Source organism: Nylanderia fulva, unplaced genomic scaffold (genome assembly GCF_048542155.1).
Source record: "Nylanderia fulva isolate GAGA-0341 unplaced genomic scaffold, ASM4854215v1 Scaffold98, whole genome shotgun sequence".
NCBI classification, from domain to species: domain Eukaryota; kingdom Metazoa; phylum Arthropoda; class Insecta; order Hymenoptera; family Formicidae; genus Nylanderia; species Nylanderia fulva.
In genome coordinates, this window is record NW_028191112.1 from 404,748 (window position 1) to 410,390 (window position 5,643).

Genomic DNA, 5,643 nt, shown 5'->3' on the forward strand with positions numbered 1-5,643 from the left:
AAAAAAATTTTTTTTTTTAAATTTTTTTAAAAAATTTTTAAAACCCAATTTTTTAAAAAAATTTTTTTTTAAACCTTTTTTTTAAAAAAAAAAACCCCAAAAAAAAAAATTTAAAACCCTTTTTTAAATTTTAAAAAAAATTTTTTTAAAAAAAAAAAAAAACTTTAAAAAACCCCCCCCCAAAAAAAATTTTTTTAAAAACCCTTTTTTAAAAAAGGCCTTTGGTTTATTCCAAAAATTTTTTTTTCCTTTTAAAAAAAATTTTGGTTTTTTAAAAAGGGGAAAAAGGGGAAAAATTTGGGCCCTTAAAAAAAAAAATTTTTAAACCCAAAAAAAATAAATTTTTTTTTTTTAAAAAAAAAAGGAAAAAAAAATTTTTAAAATTTTTTCCTTTGTTTTAAAAAAAAACCCCTTTTTTTCCCCCTTTTAAAAAATTTTTTAAAAAAAAAAAACCCCCCGTTTGGGCCCGGGCCTTTTGAACCCCCTTTTTTTTTAAAAAAAAAAAGCCCCCCAAAAAAATTTTTTTTTAAATTTAAAAATTTTTTTTGGGTTTTTTTTTTTTTCCCCTTTTTTTTTTTTTTTTTTTTAATTTTAAATTTTAAATTTTTAAAAGGGTTTTTTTTAAAATTAAAAAGGGGGTATTTCTTTTTTTTAAGGGTGTTTTAAAATTTTTTAAAAAAATTTTTTAAAATTTTTTTTTTTTGGAAAAAATTTTTAAAAAAATTTTTTTAAAAAAAAAAAAATTTTTTTTTTTTTTTTAAAAGGTTTTTAAAAATTTTTTTTTTTTAAAATTTTTTTTTGTTTGGGTTTTAAAAAATTTTTTAATTTTAAAATTTTTTAAAAAATTTTCCCCCCCAAAAAAAATTTTTAACCCCCCTTTTTTAAAAAAAATTTTTTAAATTTTTAAAATTCAAATTTTTTTTTCCCCCCATTTTTCAAAAAACCCCTTAAAAGGGGGCCCCCCCAAAAAAGGAAAAAAGGGGTTTTTTAAAAAAAAGGGGGGTTTTTAAAAATTTTTAAAAAAAAAACCCAAAAAAAAATTTTCAAAATTTAAAAAAAAAAAAAATTTTTTAAAAAAAAAACCCCTTTTAAAAAACCTTTTTTAAAAAAAATTTTTTTGTTTTTTTAAAAAAAAACCCTTTTTAAAATTTTCCCAAAAAATTTTAAAAAAAAATTTTTTAAATTTTTTTTTTTTTTAATTTTTAATTTTTAAAAATTTTTTTTAAAAAAAATTTTTAAAAAAAGGTTTTTAAAAAAAAAAAATTTTTTTTTTTTTTTTAATTGGGTTTTAAAAAAACAAAAAAAAAAATTTTAAAAAAAAAAAGGGGGAAAAAAATTTTTTAAAAAAGGGGAAAAAAAACCTTTTAAAAAAAAAAGGGTTTTTAAAAAAAAAAATTTTTTTTTTTTAAAAAAAAAGGCCTTTAAAAAAAACCAAAATTTTTTTTTCCCCCCCCCCCCCCTTTTAAAAAAACCCCCCCCCTTTTTTTGGGGTTTTTTTGGAAAAAAAAAACCCCCCCCCCAAAACCCTTTTTTTTTTTTAACCCCCGGGGTTTTCCCCAAAAAGGGTTTTTTGCCATTAAATTTTTTTTTTAAACCCAAAAAAAAAAGGGGGTTTTTTTAAAAAAAATTTTTTTAAAAAAAAAAATTTTTTTTAAAATTTTAAAAAAAAAAAAAAAAATTAAAAAAAAAAAAAAGGGGAAATTTTTTTAAAAGAAAAAAAATTTTTTTTTAAAATTTAAAAAAAAAAAATTTAAAAAAAAATTTAAAAATTTTTTTTTTAAAAAATTTTTTTTTTTTCTTTTTTTAAAATTTTTTTTAAAAAAAATTTTTTTAAAAAAAAAAAAAAACCCCAATTTTTTTTTTTTTAAAAAAAATTTTTTTTTTCCTTTTCGGAAAGGGTTTCCGGCGGTCTTTTTGGGTTTTTTTTAAAAAAAAAAAAAAAAAGGGGGGGTTTTGGGGGGGGGGCCTTTAAAAAGAAAAAAAGGGGGAAAAACCCTTGGGGTTTTTAAAAAAAAGGGGGGTTTTTTTTTTGGGGGTTTTTTTCCCCCGGGGGGGAAAAAAAAAAAAGGGGTTTTTTTTTTTTTTTTTTTTCCAAATTTTTTTAAAAATTTAAAAAAAAAAAATTTTTTATTTTAAATTTAAAAAATTTTTTTTTAAAAAAAAAAAAAAAAAAAAAAATTTTTTTCCCCCCCTTTAAATCCTTTTTTTTTAAAAAATTCCCCCTTATTTTAAATTCCCCAAAAATTTTTTTTTTAAAAAAAAATTTTTTTAAAAAAAGGGGGCCTTTTTTTTAAAAAAAAAGGGGGGGAAAAAAATTTTTTAAAAAAAAAATTTTTTAAAAAAAATTTAAAAAAGGGGGGGGCCCCAAAAATTTTTTAAACCCCGGGGAAAAAAAGGTTTTTTGGTTTAAAGGGGGGAAAGGGGGAAGGGGGTTTTTTTCCCCCCCCCGGAAAAAAAAATTTTTTTTTTTGGGGCCCCCCCAAAAAAAAAAAAAAAAAAATTTTTAAAAAAAAAAAAATTTTTTTTTTTGGGGGGGGAAAAAAGGGGGGGGGGAGAAAAAAAGGGGAAAAAAAAAATTTTTTTTTTTTTTTTAAAAAGAATTTAATTTTCCCCTTGGGGGGAAAAATTTTTTTTTTTAAAAAATTTTTTTTGGGAAAAAACCCCCCAAAAAAAATAAAAAAAACCCCCGGGGGGGTTTGAATTTTTTTTTTGGTTTTAAAAAATTTTTTTTTTTTTTAAAAATTAAAATTTTTTTTTTAAAAAACAAATTTTTTTAAAAAAAAAAAAAGGGAAAAAAAGGGGAAAGGGGGGAAAAAAGGGGGAAAAATTTTTTAAAAAAAAAAAAAAGGGGGGAAAAAAAAAACCCCCCCTAAAAAAATTTAAAAAGAAAAAGGGGGGGAAAAAAAAATTTTAAAGGGGAAAAAAAAAAAAGGGAAAAAAAAAAAAAATTTTAAAAAAAAACCCCCCCCCGGGGGGGAAAAAAAAAAAAAAAAAAAAAAAAAAAAAAAACCGGAAAAAAAAAAAAAAAAAAAAAAGGAAAAAAAAAAAAGGGAAAAAAGGGGGGCCCCCCCCCTTGGGGGTTTGGGGGGGGGGGAAAAAAAGGGGGGGCCCCCCCCTTTTCCCCGGGGGAAAAAAAAAAAAAGGGGAAAAAAAAGGGGGGCCCCGGGGGGGGGAAAAAAAAAGGGGAAAAAAAAAAAAAAAAAAATTTTTTTAAAAAAAAAAAAAAAAAAAAAGGGGGGGGGCCCGGAAAAGGGGGGGGGGGAAAAAAAAAAAAAGGGGGGGGGGGAAAAAAAAGGGGGGGGGTTTTCCCAAAAAAAAAAAAGGGAAAAAAAAAAAAGGGGAAAAAAAGGAGGGAAAAAAGGGGAAAAAAAAAAAAAGGGGAAAGAAGACCAAAAGGGGGGGGTTTAAAAGGGGGGGGGGGCCCCGGGGGGGGGGGGGGGGTTTGGGGAAAAAAAAAGGGGGGGGGGGGGGCCCCCCGGGGGAAGGGGGGGAAAAAGGGGGTTTGGGGACAGAGGAAAAAACAAACTTTTTTTAAAAAAAATTTTTTTTCCCCCCAAAAAATTTTTTTGGGGGAAACCGGGGGTTAAAAAAAAATTTTTTTTAAAAAATTTCCCCTTTTTTTTTTCCCCCTTAAAAAGGGGGGGTTTGGGGGTTTTTTCCCAAAAAAAAAATTTTTTTTAAAAAAAAATTTTAAAAAATTTAAAAAAAAAGGGGAAAAAAGGAAAAATTTTAAAGGGGGCCAAAAAAAAAAAGATTTTTGGTTTCCCCCTTTTTTTAAAAAAAATTTTTCCCGGGGTTTTTTTTAAAAGGGCCCCCCAAATTTTTTAAAAAAAAATTTTTTTTTTTGGGGGGGGGGGGGGTTTTTAAAAAAGGGGGGGGGCCCCCAAATTTTTTTTTCCCTTTTTTTAAAAAATTTTGGGGGAAAAAAATTTTAAAAAAAAAAAAAAAACCACAAATTTTTTAAAAAAATTTTAAAAAGGGGAAAAAAAAATTTTTTAAAAAAAAAAAAAAATTTTTTTAAAAAAAAAAAAAAACCCCCTAAAAAGGGGGGGGGCCCCCCCCTTTTTTAAAAAAATTTTTTTTGGGGGGGGCCCCCCGGGGCCCTTTTTTCCCTTTTTAAAAATTTTTTTTTAAAAAAAAAAATTATTTTTTTTCGTTTTTTCGGGGGGGGGGGCCCTTTTTTTTTTTAAAAAAAGGGTTTTTTTAAAAAAATTGGGGGTTTTTTTTTAAAAAAAAAACCCCGGGGGTTTTTTTTCCCTTTTTAATTTGGGAAAAAGGGGGTGGGGGGAAAAAAGGGTTTTTTCCCCCTTTTTTTCCCCCCCCGGGGGGCCCAAAAAAAAAAAATTTAAAAAAATTAAAAAACAAAAAAAAAACCCGAAAAACCCCCCCCCGGGGGGGGAAAACCCCCAAAGGGGGGGAAAAAAGGGGTTTTTTTTTAAAAAAAAAATTTTTTTTTTTCCCCCGGGGGAGGGGGAAAACCCCCCCCTTCCCCCCCCTTTTTGGGGGAAAGGGAAAAAGGGGAAAAAAAAATTTTTAAAAAAAATTTTTTTTAGGATTTCCCCCCGGGGAAAAAATTTTTTGGGGTTTTAAAAAGGGGGAAAAATGAAGGTTTTTTAAAAAAATTTTTTTTTAAAAATTTTTTTTTTTTAAAAAAAAAAAAAAAACCTTTTTTCCCCCCGGGGGGTTTTGGGGGGGGGGCCCAAACCCAAAAAATTTTTTTTAAAAAAATTTTTTCCCCCAAAAAAATTTTTTCCCCCCCCCCAAAAAAAAAAAAAAAAGGGGTTTTTTTAATTTTTCCCTTTTAAAAAAAAAAAATTTTTTTAAATTTCCTAGGTTTTTTTTTTTTCCCCCCGGGCCCCCCTTTTCCCCTTTTTTTCCCGGGGGGGGGCCCCCCCCCCAAAAAAAAAAAGGGGGGGGGAAAAAAAAAAAAATTTTGGGGGGGGTTTTTTTTTTTTAAAAAAAAAAAAAAATTTTTTTAAAAAAGGGAAAGGGTTCCCCCTTTTTTTTTTTTTTTTTTTTTGTTTTTTTTAAAAAAATTTTTTGGGGGGTTGGGGGTTTTAAAAATTTTGGGTTTTTTTTAAAAAAAAAAAAAAATTTTTTAAAAGGGAATTGGGGGTTTTTCCAAAATTTTTTTTAACCCCCCCAAATTTAAAATTTTTTTTTTTTTTTTTTTTGGGGAAAAAAACCCCCCCTTTTTTTTCCAAACCCCCAACCCCGGGTTTTTTTTTTTTAAAGGGGGGTTTTTTTTTGGGGTTTTTTTTTTTTTTTTTTTTCCTTTTTGGGTTTTGGGGGGTTTTGGGGGAAAAATTTTTTTGGGGGGGAAAAAATTTTTTTTTTTTTAAAAAAGGGGGCCCCCCCCCCTTTGAACCCTTTGGGGGGTTTTTTTTTCCCCCCCCCTTTTTTTTTTGGGGGGGCCTTTAAAAGGGGGGGTGTAAATTTTGGGGGTTTTTCCCCCCAAAAATTCCGTCAAAAGGGGGAAAAAAGTCCCCTTTTTTGGGGGCCCCCCCCCTTTTGGCCCCCCAAAAAAAACGAAGGGGGAAATTTTTTTAAAAAAAAATTTGGCCATAGTGCCTTACTGTGGACCCTAGAGGGCTGGGCCTGTGGCCCTTACTATGTTTTGATGTGGTTGTGTACATGTGTCAT